We start from the raw sequence: 24,818 nt of genomic DNA, 5'->3' as shown, positions 1-24,818 counted from the left end.
AATAAGTCCGCTTCGCGCGGCAAAAGCCCATTATGTGGCCCAAAGATCTTATCAGCCACTGTCTGGACTCTGCCGCCAGGCTCTGTGTGCTGCAAAAGGGAGTCCCGTGACATTTCCATGAGACGCATGGCCTCATCCCAGGGGACAGCTGGGCAGGTGTTCCGGTCTCAAAGAAGATGCCCTCGACTTGCGTGACAACCTCAGCCGGACATCAGCTACCTGTAGTGACAGAACCCCATTCTTCTACCCAAATTCTAGAGCACTGCAAAGGGGTGGCCGTTTGGCGCGCAGCTTTCACCGGTTCGAGCCAGAGACAGGATCACAGTCAGATTTAACAACACAAACTTTATACACAGCAAGAGGCAATACAAGGAAATTCACATTAGCACTTAAAATACACAGAGAAGAGGTTGACAGAATGAAACGAAACCAAACCAAACATCAATGAACATTAAACGAGAGAGTCAGAACAAATCAACACCAAATTATTCACAGGGCACTGTCGCCGACCTACGTGCGCAGTGTCACGATGTGGCCGTTCTGTAGATGAGGGCCGCTCCCTCGCAGATCAGTAGGCTTGCCGAACAGCGCGTTGACCCCAGTAGCCGCGCAGTAGCACTGCAATAGTCCCCGCAACACCTACGGCTGGCTGTCTAACTGAGGCGACATCAATAAATAAGGCATGCCGCGTCTGTCTGTTACACAAGAATGCTAAATTGGGCGAGTTGGTGCATTCGCATTTTAGGAAACGTAGCGCAAAGAAGACAAGGACAAAAAAGAAGGAAACACACACGAGCGCTCGTGTGTGTTTCCTTCTTTTTTGTCCTTGTCTTCTTTGCGCTACGTTTCCTAAAATCTGTCTGTTACAGCGGGCCAAAGCCGGCGCGCACATACACGTAACTTTCGCTGTGCAGCGTACTTTCCTCCTCCCGCCAAGGCGCGCGTCGTCATTCGTCAGCTTCCGCCGAACCTTCTGGGGGCATCCGGTTGCTCCTCCGGCCGGGTAAAACACCGTCGCCGCCGAGTGATGAGGAGGGGGTGATGACGATGCGCGCCTGGCTAGGAGTTCTCGCGCGGAAAAGGAGACGTTTCTGCAATGTTTTGGGACGCTCTACGCAGACAGCGCGCGGGCTTCCTTCGCGTAGCGCTAACTTCACTAACATGTGAATCGATTTCGTGACAACGTCCCAAAGTGACTCAGGTGATGAGAAGATAGCTCCGGAAAGTTCGACCACCTGGGGTTCTGCAACGTGCACAGACATCGCGCAGTACACGGGTGCCTTTCTTTTTCGCCTGGTTTCAAAAGCGGCCTCTGCATCTAGGTTGGTTTGGTTTGGTTTGTGGGGTTTAACGTCCCAAAGCGACTGAGGCTATGAGAGACGCCGTAGTGGAGGGCACTGGAAATTTCGATCACCTGGGGATCTTTAACTTGCGCTGACATCGCACAGCACACGGACGCCTCTTCGTTTCGCCTCCATCGAAAGGATTCGATCACGCAATATTGGGCACAGCACTAGAGCGCCCTACCCACTTGCATCACCATGGCGTCATCGTCCGAAACGCCATATGGCATCCGTCGCGATGGCGCAGTGGTTAAAATACTCAACTACTGTTGCGGAGAGCCCGGTTTCGAACCCGACCTCCGGCGGATGTGTTTGAGTAGAGGCGAAACGGAGAGGCATCCGTGTGTTGTGCGATGTCAGTGCCGATTAATGAATCCTAGGTAGTCACAATTTCTGGAGCCCTCCACTGCGTCTCACGGGGCCTGAGTCGCTTTAGGACGTTGAACCCATAAACCAAATGAAACCTTGTCACTAATTCTTCGTCACTAATTGTCACTTATAATCATTTCTGTCATTATATTTTATCATCATTAATCACTACTGTTAGTTACCAATGACATCAATATGGCATCACTAGGTGATGACGTCACATCCGGCAATGCATTTATTGACAGATTTCACGGACAGGTTTTGCGGACACAACACAGCCTAGTAAGGCTTCCAACTTAAATGCACTGTTATTCCCGTCTCTACGCGTGCGCAGGTCGCCGGAGCTGCACCGAAGCCACATCCTCCGCCGGGGACACCTACGCAGCCGCAGCCTCCCACCGTGGCCGGCGTGGGCGAAGGATTCCACTCGGCTTCGACTGTTGAAGAAGCGCCGGACTACGCTCAAGGTATATATACTAGTGCATCCTTAGGAGTCTTAAAAGTGCGCCGAACGTTTCGGGTTTTCGAGGAGAGGGCAGTGTCAATATAAGCTGCTGTGAAAACGGCGTATGCACGGGTCGGCCCGATAGCACACTGGTAAGAACAGAAGATGATTCGAGGTTGCTTTAATGCGACAAATTAAATGTCCCATCAACGAAGAACTATTCCTTCGGTGTTATGTCCAGAAAATTCTGATTGGTCAAGAGGTTCTCGGCGTCACAATTACATGACCTCGCGCTGGCAATTCAGAGGCCCCCAATGACCACAAAGTAAAATTAGAGATGATGTCGCTATGCAATTCCACATAGATTTGCAGGGTCATGACGTTGCTACATTACCATTACGTATTACCCTGAAGAAAAAATTAGTAGTGGCTTAGCTCCGCTACGCCAGGATATGCGCAGCGAGAGGTATGTTTCCCTAGCTGAGCTTATTGTGGTCACTGTATGTTTAGCAATGAGAGACATTGGGTATACATATCTTTTATTCGTTATGCTTGACAGAGACGAAGACTGCCCGATGGTCTGTTAAGCAGCATACAACGGTCTCAATTTTGTCTATACGGTATTTCGATTTGGTAGAGTCTCTTGGTATGGAGGGTCTATAGTAGTTCCCCATTGTTCAGTCCGGACGTGAGGTACCGCCGTTTAGCAGCGGCTGTACTCTCTCTGCATCCGTGTGAAACGCTGTCAGCCGCCTATTTCAACCTTTTCGAGTGATAGAGGCGATAGAGCGGCGTGCGGCGAGACGCCGACGAAGCACGTAGACCACATGTGGTCTCTCTGGTTACCATGGTATCGGTTGACACGCGGCCCCGACGGCAAAGCGCACGCCGTACCTGCTGCTCTTCTCCGGTTGTCGTGGTAACGGCGCATGCGCACAACTGGCCTCTCCCGGCCACCGCGGAGATAGCGAAATGCTCAACTGAACTGGTAGCCCAGAAAGGCCCAGAGTAGCTCGCTACCACTCGCTACTAATGAAACTGCGCTGAAGAGAAAATGGTCGCGCCGAGACTCGAAACGCTCCACCTTGAACCGTGATCCCCGCGCGCTACTCTTCGATCTCTGAGGGGCGTTAGCCGAATGCGTTAGTTAAGGACTCTTGACTGATAAGTCTCAGTTAGAAACAAATAAGATTTAATTTTAATAAGTTCAAAAGCAGTAAGACAGAATTTATGCCTGCTATGATAGAAGAGGAAAATGTGTGGCCTGTCCGCTGGTTCCCGCTGAACCACAATCCCTGGAGAGAGGAAACAATTGGAAAGGACACTTCGGACCACTGAAGTGCAGTAAGGTGAAAGCTTCTATAGCGCGGTAGAAGCGCATTCGACACGCACGACCTTTCTATATAAGCCTTTTTAATTACCTACTTCACCGGAAAAGCAGTGTCACACTTCTCCTCAAAACACCTTGACCGCGCCGTAAGGGATGGGATAGCCCAGCGTGGCTAAGTCTGGATGACTGACAGCTATAGTGTGACAGCTATAGTGTGTTAACGATGGGGCAATAAAGGCTTTCGCCTAAAAATTGAAAAAGAGAACGCACTTCGCAGCAGCCGTGCCCACCGGCGCAACAGCAACGGCTGCTTCAGCAACATATGCCTCAGCGCTTCAAAGTAGCGCAGAGAACCGGTGTTCATGTCGTCATGCCACTGTGCGCCATCGAGCCCGTAGGATGCTGTTGGGGCGAGTGTGCATGCGCGCTCCCAAGTGGATGCGCGGTGGTCTCGGGTTTAGTGGCGGAGTAGTGTTTGCGCGATATTAGCATTTACTCTGCCCGGCAGGAAACACGAGCAAGAAACGTTATAATTGGCGACCTGAATCCTGACTTCTACTACATTGTGAACAGAGCATCTTTGTCTTATTAAGGCCTTTCTAGGCTCATGGAACGAAATCCCGTGCGCGATAGTTGTGCGCGGGATCTATGCATCGATTCTGTGCATGCTATCTGTGCATCGGATCTGCGCGCTGTTTTGTCACTTGCTATAACGAATGTGTGATTAGGGAAATTATAAATGAGAACAATTGATGGTGAGCGGTAATGAATGAAAGTTATACAATGGATATATATATATATATATATATATATATATATATATATATATATATATATATATATATATATATATATATATATATATATATATATATATATATATATAGATTTAATGAATAATTATGCCTAATAAAAGAGTCATAAGATGACTAAAAATGAATACGCGGAACGACCAATATGTCAAACCACGACTTGAAATGACTGTAACTGACTAGAAATGAGTAAGTATGCATAGCTATCAGTGGCAATTATTACGATAACTAGGCATGACTCAGCATGAGTATACGAAACGAATAACACTCATGTCAAACTATGACTTGTAGTGGTAGCAACTGACTGCAAATGTGTGAATATACTTAGCTATGAGTGGTAACCACTACAATTACTAGACATGACTCAGCATGACTACAGAAAGGAAATGAGTAAATATGCTTTGTAAAACTCGTACGATATGCCATCAGGGCCAGGTGTTTTAGAGAGGGGTAATTGGTCAATTGCGTGTTCTATTTCTTCCGCCCTGAAAGGACCATTGATAAGAGCACAATCTTCATCTGATACAGGAGTTATAAGAGCTTTAAAGTTAGCTAGTAGATCCGAATTAAAAGTCGCAGCAGCATCACTGAACACTGTCGAGTAATAGCTCACAAGCACAGAGATAATGTCACACGTTTTCGTTACTAGGGTGCCATTGGACATCATTCCCGGTATCAATTTGGCCGTAGCATTACGGTGCTCATCAAGTAGAGCTTGTCGCGTAGGGGTTTCAGAGTGCAATGCACGATTTGTACGAGATCGAACTCGGGCACCCCATATATCTTTCAGCGTCCTGTTTTTGTAAGTCACACTTTACCCTGGCAATTTCGACTAAATATACTCCATACTGGAAATGAGTAAATATGCTTAGGATGAGTCATGACTACAATGCGTTGGCATGACTCAGCATGACTACGAAACGGCCAGTATGTCAGACAATGACTTGCGATAATGGTAAGATATTGCCGCGAAATCTACAAAACTGTATTTGTTGTTTTTTGACAGCCGCCGGCATGCGGCCTTGTCACTCTGATTCTAGATCGCGTATCAGTTCTGTATTCTTTGTTAATGCTCGATGTCGCGAGAAGCATCTTTGTCAGTTTCGTTGTCACGCAAGATGCGCCGAGATTTGTCTCGAAGATTCTGATCACTCACATATGTTTCTACAACGTTCCAGGTTGTGCTAGTAGCAGTTTGCGACGTTATCTAGATTGTTCTGAGCAGCCTTTAAATTGAGTGTTGACGAGTGCGACGGGCATTCTTTGTTCGATGATCGACGAGCATGTTTGTTGCTATCGCCGTCGCCGAGTTGCTTAGTTCTTTTGAGGGCACAAGTCAGCCCAATAAGGAGTTTCTTCAGTGCAATCACCGACTCTTCATTTGTGTCACCGACCTTGTCACCACCACGTGACATCTGGTGGAGGTGCTGCCCTTGATCCTTCAAGCGAAGACCTCAGCTATAGGTTACCCTGGGGGACAAGCCTACATGTAACAGAGCCAGCCGCCGATTCCAAGACCTACAACCCGAACACGGTCTGCTGCCTGACCCGGTTCGACTCCGGAAGGCATCAACTTTATAAATGGCCCTGTCAACAGCACCAGTCGTCTTCGTGCAGGCTCGGGAGCCCCACATCTTCTAAGGACTGCCAAGTAAAGATGCGGAAGACTGGATGGACATTTTCAACCATGTGGCAGAATTCAACGGCTGGAACGACGCTGCGAAACTCAGGCAAGTCTACTTTGTTTTTCAAGAACATGCCCGAGTTTGGTTCAAAAATCACGAAACTTCTTTAAAGGATTGGGAGACCTTCAAAGCTGAGGTTTTGATGGCCTTTGCAAGTTCTGTCCGAAAGAACTAGCTCACGCCCTCCTCCAATCAAGACTTCAAATCCCAAACGAGCCTGTCCTGGTCTACGTAGAGGACATGAAGCGCCTTTTTCGCCACGCCGACCCTAACATGACCGAATGTGAGCAAGTGAAGTTTTTAATGCGTGGCATTAAAGAGTCTCTTTTTGCAGAACTCGTCAGGAATCCGCCAAAATCCGTGGCGGAATTTGAAAGGGAAGCGTCGACCATCGAGAGGATGATAGACACCTGGATGCGCCACTACGAACGACCACTCCAGCCGGTCTACGCAAGCCCCTCCGCGCGCATCTGCGAGCGGAGAGAACCTTCAGCACCTAGTCCGAGAGATCGTGCGAGAACTCCGCTGGTTGCTGCCGCCATTCCAACAACGCCAGGTGCCGAAGCTTGAGGACGTCGTTCGTAAAGAAGTCAAGCAGGCACGCTGTGTTCTTCAAGTGAGAGCTCCGCCTGCTCCAGTGGAAGAAGCAGCAGCCATGAACTATGCTGCTGCATTACGCCGTCCTGCGCCCCGACGTGACTTTCCAAGCCCTCGCCGCGACCGTCCTGTTCCTAAAAGCCGCCCCTTGGCCCCCGCCCGCCAAGCCTACCAACGACCCCCAAACCCCAAAACGTGTGACGCCTGGAGGACTGCGAACAACCGGCCATTATGCTTTCACTGCGCTTAGGCTGGGAACATCCTACGCCACTGCCCTTACAGGAGCATCGGTCTGCGCGGCATCGCCTTCGATGCCCCACGACCCTGTCCTAGCGAGCGACTACAAGAAATCGACGACTTTCTGCAGAGAAGAGAGCACGCGTCGCCAATTCGTCTGTCACGCTCACCCTCGCCGTACAGGGGCCGCTTTGCGTCGCCAGGCCGTGCCTACAATGACAGTGTGCGTTGAAGGTCCCCAAGGCCGCGCAGGGGAAACTAAATAGAGCAACCTTTGGAGATGAGGTTGCTTCACGGCGAAACCCCGAAGGTCCTCCATCGCCGACGATGAGTCACGACGCCGCCGCCATTAAATCCCCGATTCACAAGACGACAATGTCGACGAGATCACGACCAGACTTCAAGTTGACATCGCCGCCTAGCGAAGTGACGACGGTGTGTCCCGTCCGCGACCTCAGCACGAGATGAAGCAGAGATCGAACACCGAAGCCAACGTGAAATACTAGGACGCCAACAAGCGACCTTGAGGTTTGATCGACGCGCGGTTACCGCCCTAGTGGCACTATACTAGTGGACATCGGAGCCGACTACTCTGTCATCAGTGGAGCTTTCGCCGCCCAGCTCAAGAAAGTGACGACCACTTGGGACGGCCCGCTAATCCAACCGCCGGTGGTAACCTTATTACGCCATCGGGGCGATGCACTGCAAGGGTTATAGTAAATGGACGTACCTACCCTACCAGCTTCTTCGTCCTACAGCACCGTTCCCGCTACGTGATTCTGGGCATGGATTTTCTGAACGAACATCGGGCGATCATCGACCTCCGATCCAAACTCATCAAGCTTTCGACCGAAAAAGCCGTACCTGCTACGAGAACTTTGACGCATCACCCCAGGTAGCACAAAGTGGGCTATGAAGGGGGGGGGGGGGGGATGCGGTGGGTTTGATGTAGGCAACGCAGGACAGCCCCGGTGGGCTCAAAGTAGGTGTTTCAAGAGGGGCCGAGTAGGCCTGAAGAGGGTGATCGACAAAGCCCCGATAGGCCCCACTAAAGACCAATGTAGGCAGCCCTTGCGGAGCTGCCCACATTTTTCCCGCATGCCAAAAGGGCACTTCCCGCCAACTCCCCCCGATGGTCCTACTTTGGACAGAATTGGGCAGCCACTCTGGATGAACATTTATTTTTTTATTTCGGTTAGCCCCTCAGATAATGACAAAGGACCGATGCGGGTTCCATAGCGCAAGTCGCACTTAGGCTTGCCCACATTACTCTCATAGTGGTCCTACGCAGATAATTGATGGGAAAATCTAGTCGGTCAGCCCCTCAGATAATGACATAGGACTGATGCGGGTTCTACAGCGCACGCCGCACTTGGGTTTGCCCAAATTATTCTCTTAGGAGTCCGACGCACATGATTGATGGGAGGCTCTAGTCCAAGTTCTCCCAATCAATATTTACGCACATAATTAAGCAATTCTTTTATACATGTCTGCCCTTTCTAAACAGCCCCAATATTTGTTTTGCAATAATTCATAACATAAATCTAGCCTAAATGACTCATGTACAGTCGTGAGCAAAAATGGAGAGACCACGCTAACTGCTACGATTGCTTTTTTGTTGTATAAAAAGATGTGCCACAGAAAATTGCTTGGGCAAGAAGGCAAGTATGCATGGTACCTAATGCACTTCTCAGAAATAACTGTTTCACTGTCAGAAAAAGCTGGCGGGTAGTATTCTCAAAGTGCATTGTTTCCCCACTTTTGCTCACGACTGTACATGTTGCTCAGGCTATGGAGATGTGTGTTCTGAACAGTAATATTGCTGTTGTTGTGGCTGTAGGAAGGAGGAAAAGAAAATGTACGGGCCTGCTACTGGCTCTGTAGCTGAGCCACCTCCGCTGCCTCGTGCAGACAGAAGAGAAAATAGAGAAGAAAGAGGGAAAGAAAGACGTGCGCTGCAACAACAGCCGTCGTCCACCACCGAAGTGGTGGTGGGTGCAATGGCGGCCTACAATAATAATAATAATAATAATAATAGGTTCACAGATAGGGAAAGGTGCAGTATCTGTCACACGAGTCTGTGGCCTACAACAGATAAAAATTTGGTGGCAGCCTAGCCCCCGCTGCAAGCGACGGTGACCTACCTGCTTCAGCCCCATCTCACACAGTAATATTGTGCAGAGAATCGCAGGCTGTCCACGGCAACCACATAAGCAGCAACAGTTAGCAATCAGTATGCTTTAGTATTTTTAGCGCAATTTGCATGAGCGCGAGAATTAAAGCCATGTAATATTTCTGGCCGACTAACAATGACAACTGTTATACCAGTTATCTATAATAGTAGTTTAGGGCAACGTATAATACAAATAAAGGATGGAACTAATGATTGCACAATTGAACGCACGCCTTCTATCCCCATTACGGCCGATGTGGGACCTACAGCGGTTTTGTGTGGGCAGCTCCAATTGGGCTGGGTGTTGTTTTTGAACCTAAAACCCATTTTGGTATCATGCGGTCCCACCCGCCTTCCAGCCCCATTACGGCCAATTTGGGATATAAAGCAGTTTTGTGTGGGCAGCCCCATTGGGCTGGGTGTTGTTTTTGAACCTAGAGCCCACCTGCTGTTGCACGTGCCTTCAAATTCCCCACTAGGGACAGATTTTGATGCCCCATTACGGCCGATGTGGGACCTAAAGCGGTTTAGTTAATCTAAAAAAAACAGCGCGAACAAACGGGGGCGAAAGGAAGAAACCACAGGAACAAGCGCTGTTTCTGTTGTTCGTTGTTGTTGTTCGCGTTGTTCGCGCTCTCATCTCATCTCAGCAGGTTCATCTGTTCGGCTAGCTAATCCTGCTAACGTATTAGGGCACCGCTACGCGCAGATGGCGTGAATCGGCTAAGTATTGGGCGGCTAGTCGTCTTTTTCTGTTTTCCCCTGCTCATTTGCGCTTTTCACCATGTTGATAACACTCGCAGAGAGATTGTAACCGTAAAGTGATGTCTACGCAGTCTCCCGGCCAGGGGCGCTCCCCCTGGTCGGCTTCCATTACGCCTCACTATCTACCTCTGGAAGCGTTCCAACGATCTGGCGTTCCAAACATTCCTGTGGCGCTGGTGCCCATGGATGGCGTATTTATTAAAATGAATAACCCTGGGACTGTTCGAGCTGCTCTCCAGGCAGCCTCTTCCCTGTATGACTCGATCACAGAAATGAGGCAGTTTGGGCGTGGCGGAATACTGTGCCGATCTCCAGAACTCAATTGCGTGAAGGATCTGCTTAAATGCAATTCATTTGGATCGCTTCAGGTGAGCAGCTTTATCCCTACTCGTCTTGCATGCACAAAAGGATTGGTCCGAAGAGTAGACTCTTCTTTAACTCCAGCTGAGACCCTCGACCTTCTTTCGGCGGCTGGTGTGGTAGCGGTGTATCGTTGCAGCCGGGAGGTTAATAATACGCGGGTACCAGCAGAGTCGGTGATTGCCACATTTGCGGGAACTTCATGCCCGTCAGAGATAAAAGCATGGCCATTGATCTTCCGTGTGGATCCTCTTGAATCTAAGCCACTGCAGTGCACTAATTGCTGGCGATATGGTCACAGTGCTCGTGGTTGTAAGTCCTCCTTCCAAATGTGGCGATGGTCATCATTCGTCATCATGTTCACAACAAAACGACAAATGCTGCCTTTGCGGTGGAGCCCACGCTGCAAACTCCTTGGAGTGTCCATCTCGAAAACAGAAGCTGCAAATTCTAGAAGTAATAGATAGAAAGCGCTGTTCGTGTCGTGACGCTGTAACAGAAGTTAAGGAGCGATTACACGGTTATGCAGGTGTGTCAGCCCGATCAGGTGTGCCTCTGGATGCATCAATCTCAAAGGCGATAATGACTGCAGTGGAAGCATCAATGACTAAAATGGTCGACCGAATAGTTGCTACTGTCAGAGTGCTTTTCTAAAGTTCTGGCAGTTCAGCTAACGCAAGCCCTGCAATCAGGAACAGCCCCTTTCATAGCAAACATGCCCTCTGAAAGCTCTCAACTGCTTGAAAGCGCTACTGTTGTTTCGCCTCACAGGGCTGCTCCTCCAGATGACGATGGAAACATTAATGACGCAGAGATTGTGGAATCAGATGTAAGAATTCTAAAACGGTGTGGGTCTCCAATGTCCAACCATTCTTCTCCGCGGTCCCAACCAAAGTCAAAGAAACATCAGCATACATCAAAGCCGAAGGATAATATTTTGCGGCAGGCAGTTGCGGCTGCCCAGATTTCGCAATCATAGGAGCACTAAGAGTTATCCAGTGGAACTGTCGTTCAATTCTAACAGCTTCAACAGATTTAGTTTACATTTCTTCTCAATATAATCCACACATAATTATTAAAGCATTTTTATTTACAAAATTATCATTCATTCCGACAAGATCGCCAATCAAAAGGAGGAGGTTTAATTATATTTTCCTGTACAAAATTCTGTCACAGGGCTAAGATTTCTTTCCAGCTATCTTCTATAGATTGTGAGTTATTGGCCCTACACTTTAAAATTCCAGGGCACTGTCCGTTTTCCTTAGTGAATGCTTATTTCCCTAGCGGTGTACAAGATACAAAACCTCTAGATCTGCTATTAGTTAATTGTCGAAACTCAGTTCTTCTGGCTGGTGATTTTAATTCGCATCATGTGTCATGGGGCTACAAGATAGATAGTTGTGGCAAGCGTCTTTGGGATTGGATAACAAATAATAACTTTTCCTGTAGAAATTCGGGTTCGGCCACGTTCATAAGAAAACACAGTATCTGTGTTAGATTTAACTTGTACCTCTCCCAGTCTTTTCGTTAATAATTGGTCGACACTTGATTGTGGCACCTCTAGTGACCACATACCGATTGCGTTTGAGGTTAATCGCCCTGTAACTCCAGCGACTTCTCAGTTGAAGTCGTTTATCAACTATAATAGCTTTCAGTTAACGTTACGCTCTAATCTTGAGTCATTGACTAACACGGATGAAGAACAAAAATCAAAACGCTTATGCTCGGTGATTGAGGATTGCCGTAAGAAGTCTGAGATCTTGGTACGGAGCTCAAAGGTGAATACTTCAGCTGTTTGGTGGAATGCTGATTGTTCCCGAGATTACAGACGTAGAAAGGCGGCATGGAAAAAGCTTCTCCACAACCAGTGCCCGAAAAACTGGCAGGATTACAAGTTCATTGCAGCTACTTTTAAACGTACAGTTGCAAAAGCGAAGGACAAGTATGATGCTAAGCATTTTGATTTCCCATCTAAATCTGGCAATCGAATTGCTCTTTTTGGTTTTTTACGCTCGCGGAAAAAGATTCCGCAAGCACAAAATCTACATTCCTTTATTTTGACTCCCCATGAAGCAATAGACACAATTGAAACAATTGCCAAAGGACTGGAGAAGAGTTTCTCGTCTGCACTTCCTTCGGGCTCGATATCTGTAATGCCAATGGAACCAGTTAATAATGATCCTCAAATTTCCGTTTCTGAGCTTTCTCCTATAGTTATGAGATTACCAGCCGCTGCTCCTGGTCCTGATAAAGTAACTTCAAAAATGTTAAAAATGTTTTTTGACGAGTCACCTGAGACGTTATTAGAGCTAGTAAATTATTCCATCAAACATGCTTGGATACACCCAGAATGAAAACTTGCCAAAATAATTCCTTTACTTAAGAATAAAGGCGGTGTCTTGTCCATTGATAATATTAAACCAATTGCATTAACATCAAACATTGTAAAATTAATTGAAAGAGTCATACTTATACGTGTTTCGGAATTCATGAATAAAGAAAATATCCTCAGCCCTTGCCAAACTGGTTTCCGTCAAAATTGTTCCATCTGGAATGCGCATGCTGATCTCTAGAGTCGAGTTCTTTTAGCGCGGCGCCAAAAAATGCACGCTGCCTTGATAACGCTAGATATAGTCAAGGCCTATGATAGCGTTGAGTATAGCATTCTATTGCAAAAATTAAAATCTCTTCAGTTTCCACATTATTTAGTAGCCTGGATATCTGAATTCCTCTAAAACCGAGAGTTTTACTGTGCATTAAATGGCGTTCATTCTGGCAGATATAAGCAAGCCAGGGGAGTGCCGCTAGGAGCAGTCCTTTCACCAGCCCTTTTCAACATACTACTCAGCTCAATACCAGTTAATCATGATGTTCGCACTTACGTATATGCGGATGATATTGCGTTTTTTGCAACTGCATCGGATAATCAATCCCTTTATCTCCACTTGCAAACGTACCTAAACTCTATTGAGAATTGGTTGTGTGGCTTGCGTCTCACATTAAACGTGAACAAAAGCGCAGTCCTCGTATTCAATATAAAAGATTCTGTAAGTCTGTCTGTAATTTATCAGCAGCAAATAATACCACAGGTTAAATCATTAAAGTATTTAGGGGTCACTTATGATTATAATATTTCATGGCAGCCCCACATTAACCATATTGCTACGAAAGGGGCTCGGGCCGTGGGCATGTTGCGCCGAATTAGTCGTCCCAGGTCTGGAATGCGGAGAGATGTCCTTTTAATGATTTTTTTTATTAGGTCTTTATTTCTGCTTACGGTAGGCATTTACCTTGCGGCAGAACTAAGTTGCTTCATGGATGTAGGGGTGGGGGAGCGGTTAAGGGTGGGGGTGAAGGTTGGGATAGATATGAGGGACCGGTGTTCACTTCTTCCTGGAGGTAGGGTCGTCCCGAGGTCGGCTCCGCGAAGTAATGGCCTGGTCCTTCTTCTTCCTTGAAGTAAGAAAGAAAAGTTCGCCAGAGCCGGGTTGCGTCTGATAGCCCGATGTGCGATGGGGGATCGACCCATGCCTGCAGGGTTGCAGGTCGAAGCCCGCCCAGGGACTTGAGTGCTCTCTCCCGTACTGCGTCAAAAGTAGGGCAGCTCCACAGGAGATGTTCGGCCGTGCCTCTGGCCGGGGATGTCGGGCACTGAGGAGAAGGGTATACCTGCGGGTTTATGAGGTGCAGCTTCGCGGGTGACAGAAGCTGACCAGTCTGGGCTCGGCGAAGGAGTACTGCCTCCACTCTCCGGAATGAGCTATCGGGGCGGCGATATAGTTGCTCAGGGTTGGCCAAATGCTGGAGTATGCTTCAACGATAGCGTCGTGCTCGATGCCATGTCTGCGCCCTATCCATAATGTGCGTCCAATTTTAGAGTTCGGTTCAGTCTTGTTTTCTGGATCAGCAGCTTATAAAATTCGACCGCTTGTTCTCTTGGAGCGAGAAGCGCTTCGGTTGTGACTTGGACTTCCAAAATTTGTTGCCAACAATGTGCTCTACCTTGAAGTCCGGATTCCACACTTGATATATAGATTACAAATTCTAACCGTTCAGACGTACTTAAGGATATATGAATCAGAGTTTCACCGATCTATGTCTATTTTTTGCTGTCAACCGACCTCCTTTTTCGGTGTCCATTGGCCTAAATTTCACACCCCGCAGGTTGTTATGGTCAAATATTTGCTGGACCCTTTAAATGTTTCCCTTCCTAGTATTCTACCCATACAAACCATCGGTTCATCAATTGAAATTGTCTTTGACGACATATTCCCGAATAATGCTAAAAACTTATCATCCGTTATTCTAAACGGATTATTAGAAGATCATTTAAGAAGCCTTTCTGCTAGTTTAGTTGTAGCTACTGATGCATCTCAATGTAATAAAAAGGCGGGTGTGGGTATACATTCTCCACATTTAGACTGGTCTTTTTCTGTCCGGCTTCCGGACTTCACCCCAATTTTTGAAGCGGAGTTTCTGGCGGTGGTACTCGCTTTACGGAAATTAGACTCCTCATTTTCTAAAGTGGCTGTAATTTTCGACTCTCTATCCGTGTGTTCATCTCTCTCTTCGTCGGTGGATTCTGCAATAGTAAAAACCTTTGTCTCCCTGATCCCTAGACATTTGAAAATTGTACATATGGTATGGGTACCAGGCCACAGCAATGTGACTTGAAATGAATATGCTGACAATTTGGCAAAAGAGTCCCTTAATGGCCCCGTATTATCTATCATTCCGGCGACCGCGTACATCACCGCAGCGAGGTTTCGTAGAAACGTTCTATTTGTAGTGAACTACACGAGGATATACGAAGACGAGGATTAAGTAGGTGAGAATATCACGAAGACGAGGATAAGGACGACGAAGTGCCGCTGCGCTGCTCGTGCTCGCTTGTGGAGACTGAGACTGGCTGTGTTCTTGTGTGGTTCGCCGTGAAACTTCGACAGGGCTATTATCCCTGTTAAAGCACAGTAAAAACCCCCTTTCACTTGGTGGAGGTGAGCATTTCCTGCCGCCCTGGAGCTCCGCAGCCGCACACTCCCGACACAAGCAATGACCGACGCTACTACCCCCAGTCCAACCGGCCCCTCATCCGCGGTGTTCTGCGCTGGAGCTTTGCGCCAGCGTGATCCTCCTATCTTCAGCGGAACCGGCGACCATGACGTGGAAGACTGGCTGGCCTCATATGAGCGGGTCAGTATTCACAACCACTGGGACGACAACCAAAAGCTCAATAACGTCATTTTCTACCTAACGGACGTTGCAAACCTATGGTTCCGCAACCACGAGGCCGATATCACATCGTGGTCTACTTTCAAAGCCAGTTTTGCCGATATTTTCGGCCGGCCTGCAGTGCGCAAATTGCGCGCTGAGCAACGCCTGCGCGGCCGTGCACAGCTTCCTGGTGAGAATTTTACCAGCTATATTGAAGATGTCGTAGACCTCTGCAAGCGCGTGGACGCTTCAATGTCAGAGAGCACCAAGATAGATCACATTATGCAAGGCATTGATGATGACGCGTTCCAGATGCTTCTGGCTAAAAATCCAGCCACCGTCGTCGACGTTATCAACGCATGCCACAACTTTGATGAATTACGCAAGCGCCGTAACATCACTCGCTCTTCGCTCTCAAACCCCGCGCCGCTTGCAGCTTTAACACCTGAAGCAGCCAGTCCACCTTGCTGCCACAAATACAGCAGTTCGTTCGAGAAGAAGTTGCCCGTCAACTATCCCTCGTTCGCCAACGTCCTGACGCTCCCACTCCTTTAGTGCCAAAGCTGCAGCAAGTCATCCGCCAACAAGTTGCGGAAGCACTTCCCACGCTTCCTGAAGCTCCTTCTGTTGCTCCTTTGACATACGTCGAAGCACCAGTCCAGTATAGTCAACCTGCTGTTCCAGCCCCTTTGACCTACGCGGCTGTGGCTGCGCGGCCACCGCCTGAGCCGTCACAACCCATGCAGCCTGTTCTACGCCCTGCACCGCTTCCTCAAACGGCCCCGCTTCATCCGCCCACTGCGCGCTATTACAACCCTTGGCGTACTTCGGACAATCGTCCTATTTGCTACTACTGTGGTTTCGCTGGACATGTGGCCCGCCGATGTCGTCGTCGCAAGGCCGAGCCTGCGTCTTCTGATTACTCGCCACCGCTGCTTCGTTCTGCCCACTCTCCGCCTGCGTATGCCCCAGAACAGCGTTCATATACAACGCGTCGTTCTCCTTCTCCGCGTCGCCGGTCACTGTCACCAATGCGCCGGCGACCACCACCTGCTGACGAGGGAAACTAAGCTCCGCGGTTCTTGAGGCAAGAACTGCGTACTCTGCGAAAAGCTCAAGGCCTCATATTCCGCCCACGAACATTATAATGATTTCTATCGATGGTCTGTCCGTATATGCGCTGGTCGATACGGGTGCTGCAGTGTCAGCGATTCATGAGCAACCCTGCCGACGATTACGAAAAGTTACGACGTCATTTAACGGTTTGTCGCTCCGCACTGCCAGTGAAGAGAGGATTGCACCCTTAGGATTTCACGAGGATTTCACGAATACGTCGTCGCGTACGCGAGTCGTATCCTCTCTAAAGCTGAACGCAACTACTCAGTTACAGAAAAGGAGTGTGTGGCAATTGTGTGGGCATTAACAAAATTCCGACCCTACCTTTACGGTCGACAGTTTGACGTCGTCACGGACCACAACGCGTTATGTTGGCTGTCCTCTCTTAAAGACCCGTCCGGCCGCCTCGCACGATGGGCTCTCCGCCTACAGGAATTTCACATCCGCGTTATATATCGCTCTGGCCGTAAACACATAGACGCCGACGCACTATCTCGTTCTCCCGTCTCCAACGAACCTGATTGCTCTACGGCGGCTGATCCCGTCCTCTCCTCTCTAACCATCGCTGACATGCCTGCGGAGCAGCGAAAAGACCCGTGGCTCGCATCTCTTATCGAGATCGTGTCCACTTCTCCTAACGCTGCTGCGCCTTCTCGGGCTTTACGCCGTCAAGCACCACACTTTGCCCTACGAGACGGTCTTCTCTACCGCCGCAATTATATGACTGATGGTCGACGGTGGCTTCTCGTCATTCCCCGCCATTTACGACATGAAATTTGCACCTCTTTCCATGCCGACCCTCAGTGTGCCCATCCTGGTGTAGTGAAGACGTTTCAAAGGATCTCCCAACGCTACTATTGGCGCGGCATGTACGGGTATATTCGCAAATACGTCCGCTCCTGCATCGCCTGTCAGCGCCGAAAGTCATCCACACCTCGTGCTTCTGGCCCCTTACAACCACTTCCATGCCCGGTCCGCCCTTTTGACCGCATTGGCGTTGACCTTTACGGGCCACTTCCCTGCACGGTTTCTGGGAACCGGTGGATTATCGTCGGCATCGACTACCTCACCCGGTATGCCGAGACCGCCGCTTTACCCGCCGCTAGTGCCCGTGAAGTTGCCCTGTTCTTGCTACATCATTTTGTTCTTCGCCACGGCGCGCCGCGAGAGCTGCTGAGTGACCGAGGACGCGTCTTCCTTTCCAACGTCGTTGAATCTCTACTAGCCGAATGTCGCATCATACACCGGACCACAACAGCCTACCACCCTCAAACAAACGGGTTGACTGAGCGCTTCAATCGTACTCTCGGAAATATGCTGACGATGTATGTTGCCGCCGATCAGACTAACTGGGACGCTGTTCTTCCTTTCGTGACATACGCTTACAACACCGCCACGCAGTCAACTACTGGATTTAGCCCTTTCTTCCTCCTTTATGGGCGTGAGGCGTCGTCCACGATGGACACTATTTTACCATATCGTCCCGACTCCTCCGAGTGTACTCTCCTTTCAGACGTTACCAAACATGCGGAGGAATGTCGCCAGTTGGCCCGGTGTTTTACATCGGAATCTCAAGGCCGCCAAAAGCATCACCGCGACAAAGATCAGACGCCACACGTTTTTCCTGCAGGATCTCTTGTTTGGCTTTGGGTTCCCGGCACCCCACCGGGATTGTCATCAAAATTTCGAACCGAGTATCACGGCCCCTACCGCATTGTCCGTCAAACCTCCCCTGTGAATTATATCGTGGAGCCACTCACTACCTCTTCGGACATGCGTCATCGCGGCCGCGAAACTGTGCACGTGAGCCGCCTCAAAACCTACTACGATCCGCTCCTCTTGCCCTCACCATAGTAGGTCGCCAGGATGGCTCCTCCTCGCTCCGGGGGAAATTGTAGTGAACTACACGAGGATATACGAAGACGAGGATCAAGTAGGTGAGAATATCATGAAGACGAGGATAAGGACGACGAAGTGCCGCTGCGCTGCTCGTGCTCGCTTGTGGAGACTGAGACTGGCTGTGTTCTTGTGTGGTTCGCCGTGAAACTTCGACAGGGCTATTATCCCTGTTAAAGCACAGTAAAAACCCCCTTTCATATTAAATATGAAAAATGGACATCTTTTAAGATCTGATGACTACCTGCATCTAAATTATTCTTGGAATAGAAAATTATGTCATCCACGGCAACTTGAGATTTCACTAACAAGGCTGCGATGTCGTATCCCACCTTTAAATTTCTATCTATTTACAGGTCTGGTTTGGCACTGTCTCCCGTCTGCGCATTTTGCGGTGAACAAGAAACATTAGATAACTTTTTATTGTTTTGCCGCCGCTTTACTACGTTGAGAAAACAGTTGATGGAAAGGCCATTGCAACAGCTTGGCCTTAGTTTAAGCAGCCCGACATTGTTATCATTTGGCGCCACCATCCTTGGGCACAGTCACAGGTCTGTTTTTACTGCCATGCAAAAGTTTTTACTGGACTCAAATCGTTTGCCTTGCTAAATATTTAAACATCACTTGTTCTACAATTGTAGTGTCAATCTCCTGTGAGTGTTACCACTTTTCATTTTATATTTCACTTATTTCCTGTTTTGTTTCCTTTCCTCTACCCCTCAAATAATTTTTTTATGCAAGTATATTAAAAAAAATGCTACCCAATTCTTGGCCGGTCCCCCTCTGTGGGTATATGCCATAAGTTATTTGGACAACAACAACAACAACAGTTTCGCAAAACAACAGCGATCAGGCCCTGAGTTGGAAGCGCTAGCTTGTTACTTAGAAGGAAAGACCGCTTCCCTTCCTGGTGTGTTCAGGCGACATTTATCACCGTGTTAAGCAATGGCCTCCTCGTGAAGAACTTCGCACCCAACAGGACCGCGCAGCTTCTTGGTGTGCCTAAAAACCTCCGCCCGGAAATTCTGCAGGCTTTGAACGATTAGCCCACAGCAGGCCATCTCAGGTTTGCGCGCAAGTTGCGTCGAATCCAGGAGAAGTACTACCGGCCTCGACTGCCTGCCGAAGTTGCCCACTACGCGAATACGTGTCGTGAGTGCCAACAACGCGAGACGCCGCCGATCAGACCAGCAGGACTACTAAACTCGATTCCGCCCCCAACCCTGTCATTTCAACAAATTGGGATGGATCGCCTCGGCCCCTTTCTATCTTCGTCTATGGGTGGAGGTGGATCATCGTGGCCACTGACTACCTTACCCGTTACGCCGAAGCAAATGCACTGCCCAATGGTACCGCGACAGAAGTCGCCAAATTCTTTGTCAAACAAATTCTCTTGCGACACGGCGCCCCAGAAGTGCTCATCACGAACAGGGGAACGGCGTTTACGGCAGAGTTCACGCAAGCCATCCTGGAATACAGTCATACAAGCCATCGACGAACCACTGCGTACCATCCCCAGACCAATGGCCTTACGGAGCGCCTGAACAAAACGATCGCTGACATGATCGCTATGTACGTCGACGCTGAACACAGGACCTGGGACGCCACCTTGCCGTACGTGATCTTCGCATATAACACGGCAGTCCAGGAGACGACCACAGCGACCCCGTTCAAGCTTGTGTACGGCAGGGAGCCCACGACTACGCTCGACGCAATGCTGCCGCACGTAACCAACGAGGACAACTTTGACATCGCCGCCTACCTGCAGCATGCAGAGGAAGTCCGACGACACGCACGGCTGCGTATTAAAGACTAACAACGCACCGACACCCGACGATACGACCTACGAAGACGCCACGCAGACTACAATCCAGGAGACCAAGTGGGAGTCTGGACTCCAATTCGCCGCCGTGGACTAAGTGAAAAGCTACTGCGCCGATACTTTGGGCCATACAAAATCCTTCGCCGCGTCGGACAACTCGACTATGAAGTCATTCCCGACGGTACGACCGCATCACAACGGCGACGTACGCACCCAGAAATCGTACATGTTGTTCGCCTGAAGCCTTATTACACGCGTTAAAGAATCCGTGATGTTTAAACTTTGTAATGTTTCTATATAGGTTGCTTTGTTTATTTTGGAACTACGAGGCGGATGTTTTTTAAGGGGGGAGGGGGGGGGGAGTAATGCCACGAAATCTACAAAACTGTATTTGTTGTCTTTTGACAGCCGCCGGCATGCGGCTGTCACTCCAGAATCACTCTGATTCTGGATCGCGTATCAGTTCTGCATTCTTTGTTAATGCTCGATGTCGCGAGAAGCACCTTTATCTGTTTCGTTGATGCGCCGAGATCTGTCTCGAAGATTCCGATCACTCGCATATGTTTTTGCAATGTTCCAGGTTGTGCTCGTAGCAGTTTGCGACGTTATCTAGATTGTTCTGAGCAACCTTTAAATTGAGCGTTGATGAGTGCGACGGGAATTATTTGTTCGACGATCGACGAGCACGTTTGTTGTAGTCACCGCCGCCGACTTGCTTAGTTCTTTTGCGGGCGCAAGTCAGCCAAATAAAGAGTTCCTTCAGTGCAATCACCGACTCTTCATTTGTGTCATAGACCTTGTCACCACCACGTGACAAGATAAAGCGATGAGGCAAACGATAACTGGCAAATGATAGAAGTGTACGCTCCTGCCGTTCTCCTCTAATCGAAGAGGCCATCTAATTTTATTTGGGCCAAGTATCCCAGTATCAAACCAGTAGGTGTGCACACTCCTTATACACTAGGACATACCCAGTCGAAAAAAAACAACAACAGAACTGTGTCAAAAATATGACAAAATATTCTGTAGTTCTGTTGCAAACGTCAGATTTTTATGTAATTCTGTAGTACTTTTCTGTAGTTCTCTAGATTTTCGGTAGTAAATTTTTTGTTGTCTGTAGTTCTGTAGCACTTTTCTGATGTAAATACAGAAATGTCTGTCCTTACTACAGAACGTTTTGTTGTCCCAACAGGTTTCCTGTTAAAAACCGCATTGAAATTTTGTTGTAACAACAGAAACCTTTCTGCAGTTTTTTCCGACTGGGCAGTGCATATGGTGCTGACATAATTTGTATGCGTAGCGGATAAATTAGAGTTATATCAATAAAATGTCCAAATCGCATTCATCCTTTCGATACAGGATGCGCGGAGGTGTTCGCCAGCCTTCTCGCCGAGACTACCAGGGAGCTGGGCTCCATTTGCAAGAGCCAAAAGGATGCCAAGAAGGTGGGTTATATACCGCGGTCCCGAATGGTGATTATCCTAGCATGCCGCGACGTCTATGCGAGGCGTTCTGGGAATATCTGAGCCGAGTCTCCGCTGACTATTATGACTGAAGCGCATTGCGCGTGCGCGCGGCGCGAACAACGTCGACACACCGCTGTCCATGAGTCACCACTCTGACTGTGATCGTGGATTACCAAATTCTTTGAACTTATTGGAATATTGGACGCATGTTGCCTGGCGCTGAATGTAAGGAAGCGAGCTGCAGCAACGTTTCTGACAGCATTTCACCGTTGAGTAAAAGAAGCGCCTCTATAATGAACTGTTATATAATATGTATAGAGAATAGTCTGATAATTAGGAGGTGCACCGGTAACGTAGCGTTGAAAGTAGAAGGGCAGATTGTTCAGAATTTTACTTACCTAGAAACATATACTGCCAGCCTGAGTCTCAGGCTTAAACCCTTCCAGGGTCGAATTTTTTTGAAAAAAAAAACTTTTCCAGGTGATCAAATTACTTTATTGCGGATTTTGAAAGTTCAATATGGGTAAATTCAAGGAAAAGTTGTGGAAAAATATTAGGAACTGTATTTTGGTGTCAACGTTGCTCCACACTGTAAACTCGGGAACCTCAGGAAACCACGAGAACAGGAATACCCCGTGACCGTCGATGATAAAAAGCTAACAGCAGCCCCAATAGAGATGGAAATCGGTTTCTGTGGTCCCCGCACCGGGGGTGGCGTTAAAGATAAAAATCAAGTTTTTGGCGCCTTCATTGCGATCATCACGGAAAGGGGGGAGGGCAACCGAAACCATCAATGGCGTTGCCGCATACCGGGCCACAAGCTGTAGCTAGGCATCAGTTCTGTTTATCTCCTGCACGGAAGCGCCCATAAATATAGAAATTAGGTTCGCGCCTCCGTTGCAATCACGTGGCGCAACCGAAATCGTGATGGGCGGCGGCGTTTCCGCTGGCCGGACCACATGCTGCAGCTAGGAATCACTTGTGTTTATCTTCGCAAGAAGGCAGTGCAATAACTTTCAAGCGCTTCTTGTACGTCGTAGGAGGTGGCAGCACGTCCCAGTAAGCATGCATCGTCATTAGGGCGCGAAATTTTAAACAGAGAATTGAAACCGTACCAGTACGGCAAAAACCTTGCGGGACGGAAAACCGTCGCAGTACATTTACAGCAAAAACCCTCAAAGGGTTTTACGCAGGAGTAGGCGTAAATTCTGAGAGTATCGTAGAAAAAAAAAGGCAAGTAAATACAGGAAACCGTATCTAATCACCTTAAAACCAAACCAAGGTTAGGACAAGTAAATTAGTTTGCAGGAAAGAAAAAAAATTATAAAGAAATATGTTGCAACAGAACTCAAAGGAATCCAACTTGACGTCAAGATCTGAATACATGTCAGTAAACAACAATGCAGTAAACGTATTTAGCTTTCAGGAAAGCCTGGTACACAATGACAATATTGCCGCATAGAAGACGACGCAAAAGATGACGACAAGCGCGAGCCTGGAAGTGAAAGAAGCTTGAACACAAGACTTGTTCTGGTCGACCATTCAAACCATCTATCGCTAGGTTCTCCTTGGTCTTCTACCGAGACGTGACACTGGTGGAGGTGCTGGGTATGCATAGGACTCCTTCCGGCAGTCCACAGCGGATCCCAAACATCGACACGCCTGTCCATCGTGCTAGCCGCCGCCTTCTAGGCCTAGCGCCGGAGTACACTCATCTGCCGAACGACTCCTCAAACGCCCAAGTTCCTAAGACCTCTCAAGCCATGGCACATACCAATCCTACACCGGTGACTCTACAGAACACCAAGGTGCCAGAGTGCTTTCGCGGGGAGTACTTGTACACTGGTAGGGTGGCTTGTTCGGCTTGACATTAGGAGATAAAATGTTCCACTAGTGAGCCGTTTTATGAACAAATGATTCTTTAAAAATGTTAGTTTTACAAGTGTGTTATTTAACCATTTAGAGTGATAGGAACATAATGTGCGTGAGAATCTGATTTCTTCTTTTTACTATTGAAGAGTGAGTTACACATAATGATTGCGAGCAGCCTGGTATTATTAAATGCATCAAGGCATGAATTGTATGAAATACGGGCCACTGGATGTGGGACGTCGCGCAGTTATTCAAATCGGCAGAATACATTGCGAGCTTTACTAGGTTGCCTAATATACGCTCGTAAATACTTGAACGCCGATATTGATCCAAGTGATGATGCACCCAGTGATGGCTGTCCAGTCAAGCTTGTCCAGTCAGTATTTTGTCCCCACTCCCCACATTTTTTTTTTCTGTCAAATGCTAAATAAACAAAGATTGAACGTCTGTTTGAGAAGGCAACTGTTGTACTTTGAAACAAATGCTTTGCATTATCCACCTTTTCATAATGAGCCTTTCTTTCCGTTGTTCCTTTCTTCGGAGAAGGGCGGGAGAGGTTGTGAATTTTTGTGCTCACAGCAAGGAATGTTAACCAAATATTTCTCAAAAAAAAAAGTGCGCGATTTTTCGGGCGCGGTGACAAACGCCATTTTCTATCGTAGTCGGATTACATGCGCATGGGACAACAGCGAAAATACAATTGCGGCAGATGAAACAGAGGAGCGCACCCACTGTACCTTCCACGGAGACGTGTCATTAGCCAACCTGGGAAGTTAGAAAGCGACTACACCACAACGGCTCGGCTAATTAAGGTCTCGCTTTGCCGTTTGTCTTTGAGTCCACGCGCGAACTATAGTAGCTCGAAAATCTGCACAGGCGCAGTTCTTTCGCCCACCCTTGTGCACACGCATTCACGGCGTTCTTAACCCGCAGGAAACCCCTGGGCCACCGCACGGACAGTGCGACCCGGATGCGCTCCGCAGCCTCGAGGACATGGTTGCTCAGGGCGAGCAGCTCCTGAACGAAATGCACGACTCCATGTGCGCCATGCTAGTGGGCTCTCAAGCTCCTCCGCCGCCCGCGCAGGAGCAGTAGCTGTCTCCGTAGCCGTGGATGGTGGCGACGGAAAATTGTTTCTGCAAGTCTGAGTAGGCTACGCAATAAAACAGCCTCACAAGCCGAAAGGGGTATTAAATTACTAGGTTTTGTTGTTAGGTTAGTCAACGTTTCACGATAAGGCGAGTGCCACGGAACAAAGCTAGCAAAGCCGCATTACGATTACCTTGTACTCGCTTAGTACCGCGCACGCAGGAGCC

This window comes from Amblyomma maculatum, chromosome 3 (assembly GCF_055883805.1).
Source record: "Amblyomma maculatum isolate TAMU_Amacu chromosome 3, ASM5588380v1, whole genome shotgun sequence".
Classification (NCBI taxonomy): Eukaryota; Metazoa; Arthropoda; class Arachnida; order Ixodida; family Ixodidae; genus Amblyomma; species Amblyomma maculatum.
This window is presented reverse-complemented; position numbering follows the sequence as displayed.